The following is a 17086-nucleotide window of genomic DNA, read 5'->3' as shown; positions in this document are numbered from 1 at the left end:
AAATTTCTTTTGCAATTCCATTGGAAGAAATGTTAAAAAAAATTTTGCGAGCACATCCGCAATTTTTGGAACATAGATTAAGAAACAAATCGTGGCTTCAAATCTGTTCGCGTTCACAAAATTGGATGCTGCGCCCAAAAGTTATGGGCGGCTTTATTCCCTTAGAAAGAACAAATATTTAAAAATTACCTTTGTGTTGTAATACCAAAATTTATATATAAATCGGTAACAGCATTTAATATCCATCCGTAGACGCCTAAATATTTACTAAATGTATTTCTATTTTCGCGGAAAAATCAAGAAATACTGAACAAATCTTGGGGTAAATTTAATATATTCTAATTAAAGTCCAAATATAACTCGAAAAAAATAAATTAAAAATACGTACAGATTCTAGACAACGCGTAGAAAAATATGAGACCAATATTTTAACGATAGGATTTATAACTGCCATATTACAGCAACAACAAAAGACGAAAACTTATTGTTGGAATATTATTTCAAAAATATATTTTTTTGTTTAATACGAAAAATAGAAAAACATTTTTGGGAGTTATTCTACTATTTCGCTAAATTTCGATGCAAGGACTGACGGACTTCGCTGAAACTTCTTCAGGGAAAATGCGATGACAAACCCGAAAGTGTATTTCCTTACTTTGATAAACAATATGATTATGAAATAGAAAGTAATATTGAAATTACAACCAAAGAAAAAACATAAAAGTTAAAAAACGTATAATTCGCGAATTCGTTAAAATCAGTTAAGGCGCATGCGCTTTTCAGATACAGCGAGTGCATCTCTATCAATATGTAGCGATTTTTCCACTTTTCATTCAGCTGCCAAAGTGTGCCGTCAGCTGCATCTTACTGTTCAAAAAACCTTTATGTGGGTAAAAATTGCGCGATGTACATACGATTATAAGGCGCATCCGATTTCAGTGATCGCCTATAAAAAATACGTCATTATAACAAATTTTAAACAAATTCGTCAAGAACGGCGGATGTGCTACCAAATTCTATTTTATACGAAATACGAATATTACTCCAGAATCTCGGTAATTTATGTCACCCGGTTTTGGAAAATAATATCATCGCGTATAAAGGATTCCATTTATGTAAAAATAACCAAAGAAAATCGCGGTTCAATGCGCGGAATCATCAAAATATAATTTTGCAGAATTTCCTACTTTCAAGGTATCTATAACCGCCGTTTTAGTGGATGGATTTGAAAGCGGAGAGGTTCATTAGATCCGGCGCGAAAAAAAAATAAAATCACGCGGGGTTCAAGGGTACCTGAGTCACAGTTGTAAATTTTGAAGCCAAAAAATAGGTTTTTAAAGAAAATTTACGCACCAAAATTTCGACTTTGGACTCCTATTACTAGGGAGCTGTATGAAGCACACTCATGAGATATACATCAAACGACGTGGAATCACGAGTTCTACAATCCAATAAATAGTTTGGGCAATTATCTGGTTGCGCCCTCCAATTATAAGAAAAATTCAAAAAACCCAGATTTCAAAACTTCAAAATGTCAGCATCGATTTTAGGGGGATGCAGCGTATACATCGAAAAGTCATACATTAGAACCATGTTGCACAAGGGGTATTCTTCAATTCTTTCTTTGAGCTCAGGTCTGAATTTTCCGTGGTTTGAGCAGAAATCAAGAAAGAACACAAAAAAACTTGTAAACTTCAACACATTTTTACCCATTTTTATACCCTCAGCCTTTAGGCTAAAGAGGGTATTTACACTTTGATACGACCAAAAATGTGCCTCATCGAAATAATGGTTTTAGACCCCAAGTATGTTTGTACGATATCCGTTTCAGACAATTTTGAGTAGATCTAGCAATGTCCGTCCGTCTGTCTGTCTGTCCGTCTGTCTGTCTGTCTGGCTGGCTGGTGCGCACGATAACTCTCGAACGGATCAATCGATTCGGTTAAAATTTTGGGTATCGAAATATTTTGTCCAAATTCGATTTAAGTTCGAAGATGGGCCATATAGGTCCACTCCTTCAGGTACCTCCCCCACAAATGTTCAAAAATTGTCGCAAAACTTGTGCGCACGATAACTCTTATAGTGAATTACCGATTTGGTCCATACTTTGCACATCGTGTAATTTCTACCAAACTTAGATGAGGTTCTAATATGGACTCAATCGATCCACTCCTTCGGGTACCTCCCACACAAAATTTCCGAAAAGTTCAGTTTAGGACCTGGTCTCGAAGAGCTTTGATTTTTGTTTACGCAAGTTGTATTCGCTGTACTCTATATGACGCTGTAAGTTTCATTAGGGGCAAGTCCATACTTCCTGAGAAAATAGCCTGAAAGTTACAAAAAACCCTATGACACCGTGTGTAGTGGTTGGAGCGCAAGATAACTCTCGAACGGATCTGCCGATTCGGTCCAAAATTTGGCTTTCGTAATGTTTTGTCCAAACTTAGTTCAAGTTCAAAGATGGATTATATCGGTCCACTCCTTCCGGTACCTCCCCCACAAAAGTTCAAAAATATTCGGAAAAATTGTGCGCACGATAACTCTTGATGGGAGTGACCGATTTGGTCCATACTTTAATATCTACCAGATATAGATAAGGTTCGAATATGGACTATTTTGTCCACTCCATCCCGTACCTCCCACACAAAATTTTGGATAAGTTCACTTTAAGACCTGCTATTGAATCACTTTGATTTTTGGTGAAGCAACTTACATTCGCTGCCTCAATTACGATGGTAAAAGTTGTTTCGGGGGCAAGTCCATATTTCTTGAGAAAACAGCCCGAAGGGTGTAAAAACCCCCTATGGCACCCCATGGTCTATGACGGTCCATTCCTTTAAGTACCTTTTCCGCAAAATTTTTGAACTTTAATCCTAATTAACAAATTTGTCGGTTCATACGACTAAAATTTTGAAACCCCCTAAATACATAAGTTTTTTTGTGAAAAAAGTTTTTCAATTTGCACAGGCTGAGGGTATATTCTGTCGGCAAAGCCGACTGATACTTTTTTACTTGTTTAATATTACCACCAACACAGCTTCCACATAAATTATTTGTTATGGTTCATCTTATGCGACCCCGGCTAAAACACTTCAATTAATATAAATATATTCATATTGTATAAAATATATTGACAGTTCGCGACTTATTAAATGGTGAACCTGAACTTCAACGATTGTAAAACATTTTTGAATATTACCATATGAAGAAAAGACAAAATTTTTTAGTTTTCCATAAAAAAAAAATTAAAATTTTTTTTTTAAGCTACATGAATGATTTTTGGTACATACATTGGGAAAAAAAATCCCATTCTTAAATCTGTTCGAGATACTAATTTTGGTTGTTGCGCGCAAAAGTTATGGCGGTTTCAATTCTGATAAAAAGAAAAAAATCTTTAAAAGACTCTAATCATTATATTGAGAAACTCTCTTAATTAGGGGCTCCCTACATACTATATGGTTACTGAGGTCCCATAACTTTAGTGAAAAAGTTGTAAATTTTCGCGGAAATTAGGAAAGCATTCAAAACAATTGGTAGTTTACAACTTGTTCTAATAAAATTCAAGCTGTTTATGCATCTGAAAAATATATAAAAAATATGTACGTAATCTAAACATCGCGAAGATTCAAATGAAACCAAAACTATACAAATCCGTTTAGTGGTTTTCATATTATAGCGAAAACAAAACAATATATTGAGGAAATTTATAAAATTTTTGTAAGAGAAAATATTTATTTAAATTTATTTTGTGAGTTAGTTGAACAAAATGTAAGAAAAATAGGTCGGAGTTTTTCTTCTATTTTAGTTAAATTTCACGCAATAAATCACATTTTTTATTCTAATCACTTCTCGAAAACACGCTAACATCTAGCATAAGATATGGATATCTTTCAAAAAAATGTTGGGTTCCTTTAAATGGGGTATAATCTTGAAATAAAATTGTATCGGGTAATGTTCATTTTGAAATGCGTGTAAATCGCGAAATCCTCAATATCACTTGATGCGCATGCGGTTTACCAATACAGCAAATTCTTCTCTTTTAATTTGTACACATTTGCCAGGATTTACTTTGGCGGCTAAGATGTAGCATCGTCTGCAGTTTAGTGTGCAACAAATTGTTTTACGCTTATATTTTGCACAAAGTGCATACACTTTTTATGCGCATCCGATTTCACTATCAACCGTGAAAAAATACATCGATCTAAACATATTTCAATAAAATCCATCAAGAACCGTGGATGTAGCATCACACAGTATTTTTTGGATAAATCGGATACAGCTCCCATGCCACTAAATTTTTCAAACCGGTGTTTTCGCACAAACGCGAGTGATGATTCACTTTCTTCATTGAAATGGAAACGATCAACATAAAACGCGAATTATTCAGCGATATTTTGAAAAACATTTTTCGCAAAATTTTCAATTTTTGCAGTAGCCATTTCCGCCGTTCTAGTAGATGGATTTTTACGATCTGTGATTCATATGATCCGGATCGTCGAAAAACTAAAATATCGCGGGGTACCAGCACACTCAAAACGATATTGTAAATACTGTACCCAAAAAATAGGTTTTTTAGAAAAAATATCGCACTAAATTTTGGCCTTTGGCAGTAGATTACTCTGCTGCTGTGTGGGCTACATACTTAATATACATATCAGATTATGCGAAATCGCGAGTTCTTTAGTCCTATAATTGGTTTTTCGAAATATCCGAATGCGCGTCCCAGTTACATAAAAAATACAAAAAACACCTGAAATCCGGCTTCAAAATGTCAGCATCCATAAAAGGTGGATGCAGTGGAAATTTTGGAAAGTGATACATTAGAAGTGTAATCTTCATTTTGTATTCTCCAACTTTTACTTTGGACAGATGTCCGTCATTTGAATGGTTTAATCAGAAATCGAATAGCACTGTAAAAAACCTGTTTAGATTCAACGTGTTTTTACCTATGGTTTTTCCTTTACGCGGTCGTAACTACCACGTAAATTAAATTTTTTTGCTAAATTTTTGAGCTTTGTACAAAAACATCTAAATTAATCCAGCAATAGTCATAGTTACTGGCAAACTACAATAGTTCGTGTATTATAATAGTGCAAACCTTGGCTTCATGGAAACTAAAAAATTTTGACTTTTCCTCATATACCCTCGTTAGCATAAATGCTGAGGGTATAAAAATAGCTTAAATCTTAAAAATACCCAAAATCTCTCGATACAGTTATATGGGCGCTATATCAAAACGAGAACCTCCTATGCCAAAAATTAGCTTATTTGGTCTGAAAATGTTGACAAAATCCTAACAATACCGAATATTGGGATGTACCGTTATATGGGGACAATATCAAAACGTAGACCTATGTCCACAATTTTTGGTGGAGAATGTTTGTATCCACTGGGAACCCCAAATACCAAATTACACTTAATTTGGCCGGAAAATATAGCTTTAAACCCCCAAAATACTGAAAATCGGGAGGTACCTTAAAAGGGGCCTATATCCAAACGTGAACCTGTGTCCACAATTTTTGGTGGAAAGGTTTAGTGATCACTAGAAACCCTAAGTACTAAATTACAACTAATTTGGAAGAAAAGGGTGGCTTAAATCCTCAAAATACCGAATATCAGGAGGTACCGTTATATGGGGGCTATACCAAAATATTAGCCAATGTTGTTCTTATTTAGTCCATTATTACCCACGGACACACACTGAGTTTGTGCAAAATTTCAGAAAGATATCTCCATTCGTTTCCAAGTTATTAATTTCGCGCCGCTAGATCAGTGATTTCGACCACTGTGCGCTGGTTTGAATCGATGTGTGAGAGCTCACAGTGCCATGATGCACAATGATTCGTTTCGTTTCTCTTGTTCGTTTTTCGAATTTCTCAGGGGACTTCAGGCAAACACATTGTAGTGTACCACTCAGAATTCACCGCCCTAATTTCCTCAAGCCATATAGTAGCCACATGGTCAGTTTAGATGAAGAAACAGGAGACCATTTGCTTCGAAGTGCTTCTTCCATGAACAACTTTCGTTGGATTTGGCTACTCTCCAAAGGTTGCTGTCGATTGCTGTTTTGTTTCGGGCCCATACGCATAGATCCAAGATGCGTCTGTGACGTTCTTAGCCTTTTTTGAGCAATTGTCAAATTGTGTTGGATCCAACGAGAAAAAAACGCATTTTTGCCGCCAAATCTTCATGCAATATCAAATGTTAGTTGGTGGTATATCACATGGCGATCTTGCATTATCCGTTCACGCACGGCTTAATTTTTTTCTGGCACAACGGCCGTTTTGAACTACCCTCACGACCTTCGTTTTTTAGTGAGTGTCGACCTCGATTGAGTTCATTAAAACAGTTTTTCATAGTGCTATAGGATGGTCCTTTATCGACATACGAAGATTTATTTGTTCGATGCACCCTTGCCGTGATTATCAAAGTCGAAAGTTGTAAAAAATGATCGGATGAAAATATTCACAAGTAAATTTAATTTTTTGCAAAGTAATTTTTTGAAGTCACTGTAAACAAATACAACACATGGTTGTATGTCAAACTGTCCTGAGTACGTTTAGGCTAAAAACTGTCAAACTTTCCAACAAAACGTTAAATGGCGCCTGGCAACAGGCCCTCTTAACACTCGAAGAACGAAATCGTGCGTAATCACCGGCCACGAAGAACACTCTAGAAGTGGACCTCAACGTGCTACTTGATCTCATCCACTGAATCTTGTAGTTCAGGTATTGACCATTAGTACTTCGGCTCAAGAAGCTAAATTCATGGCGCAGCTTCGTATACGGCCTCTATCCTACAGCGAATAGAACAACCATAGAAGTCGGATGAAATTTGTGATAATATATCATCGCACAAATTAACTTCGAACCACACCCCGCAGGGTCTAGAAACACAACTCCCCAACTTTAGACGGTATAGAGATTCATACCAATGGTTCTAAGATGGAAACAGGAGCAGGCGTATACTCTTCTCATATAAATTGAACGAAAATTGTAGAGTGTTTCAAGCCAAAATTTTTGCAATCCAAAAAGCTGTGGAACTAATAAGCAATATGGCAAGAAATATGGTTGAAGCGGTGACTCAGGTCCCACTCTATCAATCGTTACATTGTGTTAGGTGCCGGCTCATTGCAACATCGAAAAAATGAAATAGAATACGAAAAGGTGCTTTGCGGATCAGAGCACTCTGGTCCTCTCTATATAAAGAATCCCATCTCTACTTTCCCTGCAGAAGTCCGACCTGAAACGGTAGAAATTATTACTCGTCACTGTAGAATCATATCTACATATGTCTTGCAGATGGGGAAGGAATGAAATTGGTGACTACTGTGCGCTATGCGAAAATTAAAAATAAGCAGACACAATCGAACACTTATTATGTTGATTTCTAATGCACACGACCGGAAAACTGTGATTCATGGGTGAAGACACGATCCAATCTCTGACAGCCTTCAGTCAAACCGACTCAACAAGTCTGCCTACTTTTCTTTGCTGCGATGGGTCTGAGATGGTTGCAACGAGAAGAAATTACCGCACCATGATATACGGCAAAAACTTCGTCCTCTTAATACATTCTTTATGGTAACATGGATAGGGTATGCCACGTTTTTGTTCAAATTGTTCTAATATCAACACCGTTAAAGTTTTTTCAAATTTTAAACATGTATTTTTTTCAAATATTATTTTTGGAAAAATATAAGCATATCTTGGCTATAAGTTCTGATATATAAATGTTTATAATTCTGTTCTTAAAATATAATTTTTGAGAATTTACAAAATGTTGAAAAAGTGGCAAAGCTGCCTCACGGGTGGGGCGTGGATGCCTACGCCTAAAAATTCATTTACCACACGACTTCCTTAAATATCAAAATTTTACAATAAAAGGGCGTTTTATCTATTAAATAACACTGTGAACCGAAATTTTGGGGGGTGGAAAATTCCTATTGTAGATGAAAGCCCTTGGTGAGTATATACAAAACCCCGAAGGACAGATTCGCCGTGAGTCGAACTTTCGCGATATGGCGTGATGAATATTTTGCTGGAGACCCTAAAAGCCATCAGGAATCAGCGTTATATCTTTGTTCGCTGTTGTTTAAGCTTATATATAAGATGACATGTCTTCAGTCAAATCAAATGAGGATTTTTTTCGTAGAACATTTCGACCTTCTAACTCGCTTCCTTCAATGTCCTTTTCGTCCTTTATTTCAAGAACCGTAATAAAAGTGGCACAAGATGACATTTTTCAGCTTCGGAATATTCTACAAAAATGTCGCTCGGAAGATTTTAGGTACGGTTCCCAAAGACATAAAATCGATAATATCTTGTTTAAGCGGTCGTTTTTCACTTTTACCCGAATCTTGCTCAGACAGCCCTATATCTATTTATTTCAATATATTATTGTTAACCTATTGATGGGCTAGAATTCTCGGAGTCACTAAAACAGTTGGATCTCGTTTAGCTAAGCACGTTAATTTCATTATTTTTTGGAATAAAGATCCGGATATCCGAATTATGGAACCGGTTATTCTGATATTAAAACCGAATTTTATCCGGTTTTTATGAACCGATTAACCGTATATGTATATCATTAGAAAGCTATTAAGATTGGCAATCAGATATGATTAATATGCATTAGACATTTTAAGCGGCTTTGGTGCTGGAACCCAAAAACCGTATTTTTGAACCGTTTCTCAACGTTTGTGAGGATACATTTCTGTGCGTGAAAAAAATTATTATCATGACCTGGGGGGTGGAAAATTCTTTTTGGAGGTGAAAGTAGAACCCAAAACCCACTTGAAATTCAATTACGTAACTTTTTACACTTGCAATAATGGGTCACCATCCCAGAATTCAACCCGCCATAACTCAAAGGTTCGACTCACGGCGGATCTGCCCTTCAGGGTTCTGTATGTCCTCAACAAGGTCTTTCACCTCCAAAAAGAATTTTCCACCCCCCAGGTCATGATAATAATTTTTTTCACGCACAGAAATGTATCCTCACAAACGTTGAGAAACGGTTCAAAAATACGGTTTTTTGGTTCCAGCACCAAAGCCGCTTAAAATGTCTAATGCATATTAATCATATCTGATTGCCAATCTTAATAGCTTTCTAATGATATACATATACGGTTAATCGGTTCATAAAAACCGGATAAAATTCGGTTTTAATATCAGAATAACCGGTTCCATAATTCGGATATCCGGATCTTTATTCCAAAAAATAATGAAATTAACGTGCTTAGCTAAACGAGATCCAACTGTTTTAGTGACTCCGAGAATTCTAGCCCATCAATAGGTTAACAATAATATATTGAAATAAATAGATATAGGGCTGTCTGAGCAAGATTCGGGTAAAAGTGAAAAACGACCGCTTAAACAAGATATTATCGATTTTATGTCTTTGGGAACCGTACCTAAAATCTTCCGAGCGACATTTTTGTAGAATATTCCGAAGCTGAAAAATGTCATCTTGTGCCACTTTTATTACGGTTCTTGAAATAAAGGACGAAAAGGACATTGAAGGAAGCGAGTTAGAAGGTCGAAATGTTCTACGAAAAAAATCCTCATTTGATTTGACTGAAGACATGTCATCTTATATATAAGCTTAAACAACAGCGAACAAAGATATAACGCTGATTCCAGATGGCTTTTAGGGTCTCCAGCAAAATATTCATCACGCCATATCGCGAAAGTTCGACTCACGGCGAATCTGTCCTTCGGGGTTCTATATATACTCACCAAGGGCTTTTATCTCCAATAGGAATTTTCCACCCCCCAGACTTTGAGCTCCATTTTGTTGCACAGTGTAATCAAAAATTATACTAAAATTCAAAAATAGAAACAGATCCTAGCATTCAGTTGAAATTGGTATGTTGAATTTAGATACAAAAGATATAATATTACATCAATACGATACGTTAAGCATAATATTTGATTTTGACTTCGCATTATAGTGTGGTATATCTATAACATAAACAATATAAGTTAAACCCGACAAATTTCTCAAATTAACTTCTTATGATGAATTAACAAAATAGGCGCCCCACCCCCAACATATTTCATAATATGAATAATTTTGGCAATTATAAATATTTTTTAAATCAAATTATTTGGATTTCTATTCTTTAGAAGTTGTCTATTAACGGTATAAAATGTATTTTGGATATCACCAAAGGCAAACAAGATATAACAAAATATACCTTACATGAATTTTTTTCCTGAAAAACACAAATCTGCTTGCATCCTCAATCATATCTTTGAGACAAATTCCAGCATTTGGGATATGATAGATCTTCGCTAAACTCACAATTTTCCTTTTAACGGTTTTTTTGTAGCATTTGTAGTTTTCAAGCCGCCCCCTGTTACCATAACATCTTCTCACTGTCCGCACTGTCTTCTTTTTCAGGACTCTTTGTGACGAACCCAATGATCCATAACCAACGTAACGTATTTGGTCTAAACTCTGCACATCGCAATATGTCTTCCAAATATAGATAACACTATGCCATACGAAATTTTATTAACCGCATCGTTTTTCCCTATCTCATCAACTTTTGCGGTTTAGGCCTACGAAGGTTAGAGGATTTGATGTGAAAAGCGATCATGTTGTCAGGATTATATCTTCCAACCCGTTAAGAAATTTAATCTCAGAGGCAAACGATTTTGACGTTGATAATGAAGTTTGATGGATTTTATGTGTTCACAATTTTTGTTCTTTTTGAGAAGAGCTAAAACTTTACCTCTGAGATTAAATCAAATATATCGGTCAACTCCTCCAGGTATCTTCTATACAACATTTTAAGAGTTTTCGAAACAGTGCATTCTAATAATATGTCGCCGACAACTTTTTTTATTTGTTGTCCTCGCTACCGTTATTATGACGGTACAATTTATTCGGCACTAACTAAAACGACTGACGAATATGATAACCTGGGAATCGATTTGGCAGAAACTTTGAAAATCGTAAAAATTTTTTCAAAGGCACATCAAGTTCCACAAAGGTCTATATCGGACAACACCTACTGGAGCCCGCCTCACAAACAGTCAAAATATTCATTAAAGTTTTAGATGTAGAATCCAGAAGGTTTCAGATCCAGAAAATTTCCACTCTTTCAACATGCATTCTTATTTTTACATTGTTTTATTTAACTTGCATTGTTGTCTGTCTCTTTAGTTTAAATATAGTACCTAATTTATAACACATTAAAACTTTGCACACTTTTCAGATTTGGATGACAATAAATGAATATGAAACCAAAACCTATATGGATCCATTGTTTCCTATAGCCCTCATATAGCGGTACCACCCGCTACAAGCATACCTTCATTTCTAGACCGAATTGGCTGTAGCTTAGCATTTGGAGTTATCAATGGTACAGAAACTTCCCCACCAAAAATTGTGGACAAAGGTCCATGTTTTGGTGTAGGCTCCACATAACGGCGATTCTTTAATGCACTACAAACTAGGAAATAATTTTTTTCTTAGCCTCAATAAGTATATTCTTCTTCATGATGAGATCTATCAAAAAAACGCTTGCATTTAAATAAAAAATGCTGACAAAATTAAATGGCAATAACCGGTAAGGTAAGCGTTTTATTTGAGAGATCCTATTAAGAAGAAGAATATACTTATTTAGGCTAAGAGAAAAATGATTTTCTAGTTTGTAGTGCGTTAAAAAATAAAGCACTGTAACTTAATTTTTTAATTATTTATTTGTTAGTCAATGTAATGTTATATAATATCCTTTCAGACTAAGGATTTTGATAAGTGATATTATACGCTCCACTCTAATACACAATTATTTTAAATACTTATTTCAAAATAAAATTCTATGATGTACCTACCTACCAGGTACTTTTTCTGAACAAACAAAGTTGTTCATAGTGTTGTTTTTAATGTATTTTGCTTTGTTTGTGTTGTTGTTTTGGTTGCTGATTTCGTCATTAGCCTACGATCAATTCGTGTTTTCGAAAAAAAACAACTTCGGAATGATTCGAGTTAAGTTGAGCCGAGAACAGGTTATTGGGAAGAAGAAAGGCACATTTGCCGTCAAGTGAAGTACCTACCAACAACAATTTCAATTTAGTGTTTTCTAAGATCGGCATTTCATTTTTATTTTATTTGAGAGAAACAAAAATGAAAGGAGGTTGATAATAAAATATTTCACACAATTAATTCAAGAAGTTTGTTATCTAAAAGTATTTAATTATTGTAATCTTAACAAAATTAAGAAGTCAAATGTGATTGTAATTTTATTCAAATTCATATTATTCAATCATTTTGGGAAAGTCCCTAACAAATTTGTAATTCCACGAAAACGTGCTTTTTAATTATTAAGCCATATCTAAGGTCTTAATACAAAATTCCAAAAGTTTATGAATTTATTTACGCCTAACAACGAATATCTTTTACAGGCTGCACGAGAACAATTTTGGAATTTTTACCGATGTTACTCCTAGTGGCGCTGATTACAGTATTTTTCCGGAGCATTCCTGAGATACTATGCCAAAAACTAAAAATCCTAGGAACCAACTAAAACTAAGTATATATATATTCTTGATCAGGGTGAAATTCTAAGTCGATATAACCATGTCAGTCTGTCCGTCCTTCCGTCCGTCTGTTGATACAGCTCGCAATTTTTAATATAGAGCTTTGTATTTTGGTATAGAAGTTTCTATTACCACAAGGATATTTGGTATTGCAAATGGGCTGTATAGGTCCACGTTTTGATATAGCCCCCATATAACGGTACCACCCGATTTTCGGTATTTTGAAGGTTTCAGCAACGTTAGCACACCGAAATGGCTGAAATTTGGTATTTAGTCTTCGTTGGGGGTACAAAACTTTCCCCCAGAAATTTGTCGGTATAGGTCCACGTCTACATATAGTCCCCATAGAACGGTACCTCCCAATTTTCGGTATTTTAAAGGTTGTGGCCTCAATACTCCACCGAAATAGCTTAAATTGGAACAAATCTAGTTTAGTAAAAACTCTCCGATTTTTTTGAAATTTTTTCCAGAGGTAGGTATTTTTACGCTGATTACGGGAATATAAAATTTTCTTGGGGGACGGACCCGGTTACCCGGTTATTCGACCCGAAAGTCCGGGTACCCGGTACCCGATAGACCCGGTTCTACTGAACCGATTCTTACAAAATGCGTATCGTTCACTGGGTAGTAAAGGTATTATAACAAATGGCACCATTTTGGAAAGGTTGAAGTATGAGCTATAAAATTACGTGAATTAATTGAGCACCCATAATGGGCCCTTTTTCGACTTTTTGAGGGTTTTATGGAAAAACCCGGGTCCAAAAAGAGGTATTTTGGTTATAACTTCTGAACCCCTGGAGATAACCCCATCATCCACTTGTTGGATAGGTATTTTCATAAGCTTTCCAACGATACCCATTTTGTAAGAATCGGTTCAGTAGAACCGGGTCTATCGGGTACCGGGTACCCGGACTTTCGGGTCGAATAACCGGGTAACCGGGTCCGTCCCCCAAGAAAATTTTACATTCCCGTAATCAGCGTAAAAATATCTACCTATGGAAAAAATTCCGAAAAAATCGGAGAGTTTTTACTAAACTAGATTTAAGCCCTTAAATTGTGTATTGTGTAGTCTTCGTTGGGGGTGTAAAAGTTTCCCCCAGAAAATTTGTCGGTATAGGTCCAAGCCTTTATATAGCCCTCATAGAACGGTACCTCCCGATATTCAGTATTTTGAAGGTTGTGGCCTCAATATTCATCCGAAATGGCTGAAATTTGCTATTTAGTCTACTTTGGAGGTACAAATTTTTCCGATTACAATTAAATTTGGTATTTCGTCCATTTTACTCACGGTGTGCCTTAACCATATTTAAAAGGAAGGTGCTTACACCTGGGAAGTTTTTGCAGATTCTGCAACTACAACGCTCATAGATGAGAATTATCAAGAAACAAAAAAAATCGCCGGAGGGATTTTCAAATAAATCGCGATTTAAGTTCACATTTTTAGGGGTTCTTTAGGTTCGCACGATTTTGCTTGAAAATCGCGAGTCCTATGTAAATCGGCCTAAAAAAATTTTGTAGCTGTGAAAATTCTCCACAAGTTTGACCTTTATGATATTTTCGTAAGTATTACCATTTTTGAGATATAGAAGTTCAAATTGAGACAATGCACTGACTGTATCGCCTACTTATAAAACAATATCATGCTCTGTGCGCCTTAACTAACTTTTGATGAAAACCGCTTACACATGAGAAGATTTTTCGTATTCTGAAACAGCAATGTTCATAGATAAGAAAAATAAAAGAAAGAGAAAAAATCGTCGGAGGGATTTTTAAATAAATCGCGATCAAAATTCACAATTTTAAGGTTTTTTTAGGTTTTCACGATTTTGCTTGGAAACCGCAAATCATATCGAAATGAGTCTAAAGAAAATGTTGTAGCTGTGAAAATTCTCTACAAGGCTGACCTTTAGGTTTTTTCGTAGGTTTTACCATTTTTGAGATAAAGAGGTTCAGTTCAAATTTTTAGGTTTTTATCTTAAGTCTTCAAGGTTTTGCTTGAAAACCGCAAGTCATATCAAAATGGTGTAAAAAAATGTTGAAGCTGTGAAAATTCTCTACAAGATTGGATGATTTACTTTTTCCTAGGTTGTACCGTTTTCAAGATATATAAGTTTAATTTTGGAAATTGCAGTAATGACATTGCTTTATAAGGAGGCGATACAGTCAGTTGAACTTCTATATCCGAACTTCTATATCTCAAAAACGGTAAAACATATGAAACTATCGTAAAGACCAATCTTGTGGATACTTTTCACAGCTACAAAATTTTCCTTAGGCCAATTTACATAGGACTCGCGGTTTCCAAGCAAAATTGTGAAAACCTAAAGAACCCCTAAAAATGTGAACTTAAATCGCGATTTATTTGAAAATCCCTCCGGCGATTTTTTTGTTTCTTGATATTTCTCATCTATGAGCGTTGTAGTTTCAGAATCTGCAAAAACTTCCCAGGTGTAAGCATCTTCCATTTAAAATTAGTTAAGGCGCACCGTGTACTTCAATACAACTCGTGGTGGAGGGTATAACAAATTCGGCCCGGCCGAACTTAACGACGTCCTTACTTGTTTTATTTTATTTTGGTGCTGTATTTTACCCTTCGAACTTATAATTTGTAGCCGAACACACTACACACTGTGCCACGCGTAAGAACATTGAGGGTTGTTTAAACGCTTGCATGTGCATCAACAACTGTTTTTATTTTATTTTGTTAACAAAAAACTCGCGTGTCGACGGTGATCGTCGAACACACAACCCTCCGATTTGTAGTCGGACACAAACTTTGCCACCGTGCTCATAACTTAGTTAGGAACAATATAAGTAGTTATTTTTGTTTAAATTACTTTGTAATTGGTTACATAATGACTAACGTATCCGAATTTTTGCTGGGAGAGAAAATTCGTTATAGAGATTATTTTGTGTTAGAATTTGCACTTGTGCTTAAAACCACATCGTATAGAGAAGCATTCGTTACAAGGAAATTCGTTATTGAAGGTTCGACTGTATTTAAAAGATGAGTAGTTGCTGGAAAACCCCGCACAATTCATTATTTTGTGTTAGAATTTGCACTTGTGCTTTAAACCACTTCGTATAGAGAAGCATTCGTTACAGGGAAATTCGTTATTGAAGGTTCGACTGTATTTCAAAGATGAGTAGTTGCTGGAAACCCCCCACAATACATTAGTCTTCTTTTTGCAACTTGCAACTGAGAAAAATATTACAAAGTTTACGATTTCTTAACCTTTCTAAAAAGTTTAGATGTAAATTAACTTTTTTATTGGCAATTCAAATTAAGTTGTTTCATTTCCCACTTATTAAATTGTTAAGTCTTTCGAAGGTGCACTTCATTTTGCAATTAAATTTAAATGGAAATTCTCACGACTTTAAGGTGACTTCTGCCCATCTGGGTATGGATGGATGGCGGTGGTGGGCTGTTGCAGAAATCGACGAAATGTAGAAGTAGCTTCGTAAATGGTATAAAATAACGTAACCGCTAAATCTGTTTAGCCAATCAATTTGCAACTTAGGGCATAACAACAACAACAACAGCAGCAAATAAACAAAACTGGTGAAACCAAGTGGAGGCGTTTAATTTGCGTCTGGCTTGTTTCACATTTTTTCGTCATCAAATTCGCCAAACTCTGAACGGCAACAGGTCTATTTGCGATTGTTGCCGTCATACAAAAGCAAACTAGATTCGAGACAATAACTTGAAAACAAATAAAAATGCCAAAAACAACACCTTCGTTGCTGTTGTTGTTTAGAAAAAACGCAAATCATAGAATTAAAGCAAAACAAACAAAAAAGTCAAATCCCAGTTAAGAACAACTACGAAAATGATCAGCAAGTCATCACGACTGATTACGCTTTTGTTTGGGAGCACTTATGACAGCCGAGTCTATACTAAGCTGTCAATCGTCTCTATTGATTCGGCATGTATACATGGACGGACATTGAGGTGTCATTTTTGTTGTTAGGCATTAACACTTTATTTTTATCACAATTTTACAACGAAGCAATGACATTTTTCCGTAAACAAGAAAATCAATCGCTTCAGGCAGTTCAATTGTGTTTGTGTGTGGGTGCGGGGTGCAGACAACCGCACAAGACCAATTTTATTTAGTTCAAACCTAACAAACGCTGATATTTTTAACCGCAGCCTGTGATTGACAACAAAGTGTTAATTATTGATCTAAAAAAAATAGTTTGCACAGTCTAGTTTAGTTTGTCAAGTTTAATTTTCGATTCAATAATATTCGCAATACGCAATCAAATTAATAATCATAACAAAATATTGGTACTGAGACCTTATTAAGGCTTATGTATACCACCGATCTGATTGAATTAAATGACATTATTTTATTTGGAAATTTCATTTTAATGTTTACAGTGTTACTGCACGTGTTTTGTTGTTAGTACGAGGTATGATTAATAATTATGGGTATGGGGAAGTGTTGTTTCTGTAACAATCTGTTTCATATCTTCGTATCCCTACAAAGCTAACTATTGGGAAATAACGATCCTGATTGATTTTAACATAC

At 35.5% G+C, this 17086-nt stretch overlaps 1 protein-coding gene and 1 long non-coding RNA gene across 2 annotated transcripts in view; one reads left to right on the top strand and one right to left on the bottom strand.

The window, feature by feature from the left end:
- Positions 1-17086, top strand: part of LOC141403528 (uncharacterized) — a 240504-nt gene that overhangs the window by 128828 nt on the left and 94590 nt on the right. The window lies entirely within an intron of this gene.
- Lmpt (four and a half LIM domains protein limpet) overlaps positions 1-17086 on the bottom strand; it is a 437156-nt gene that overhangs the window by 337852 nt on the left and 82218 nt on the right. The gene's annotated exons all lie outside the window — the stretch shown is intronic.

The sequence above is a fragment of the Musca autumnalis genome, unplaced genomic scaffold (genome assembly GCF_047663935.1).
Source record: "Musca autumnalis isolate F117 unplaced genomic scaffold, ASM4766393v1 scaffold_4, whole genome shotgun sequence".
NCBI classification, from domain to species: Eukaryota; Metazoa; Arthropoda; class Insecta; order Diptera; family Muscidae; genus Musca; species Musca autumnalis.
This window is presented reverse-complemented; position numbering and strand designations above follow the sequence as displayed.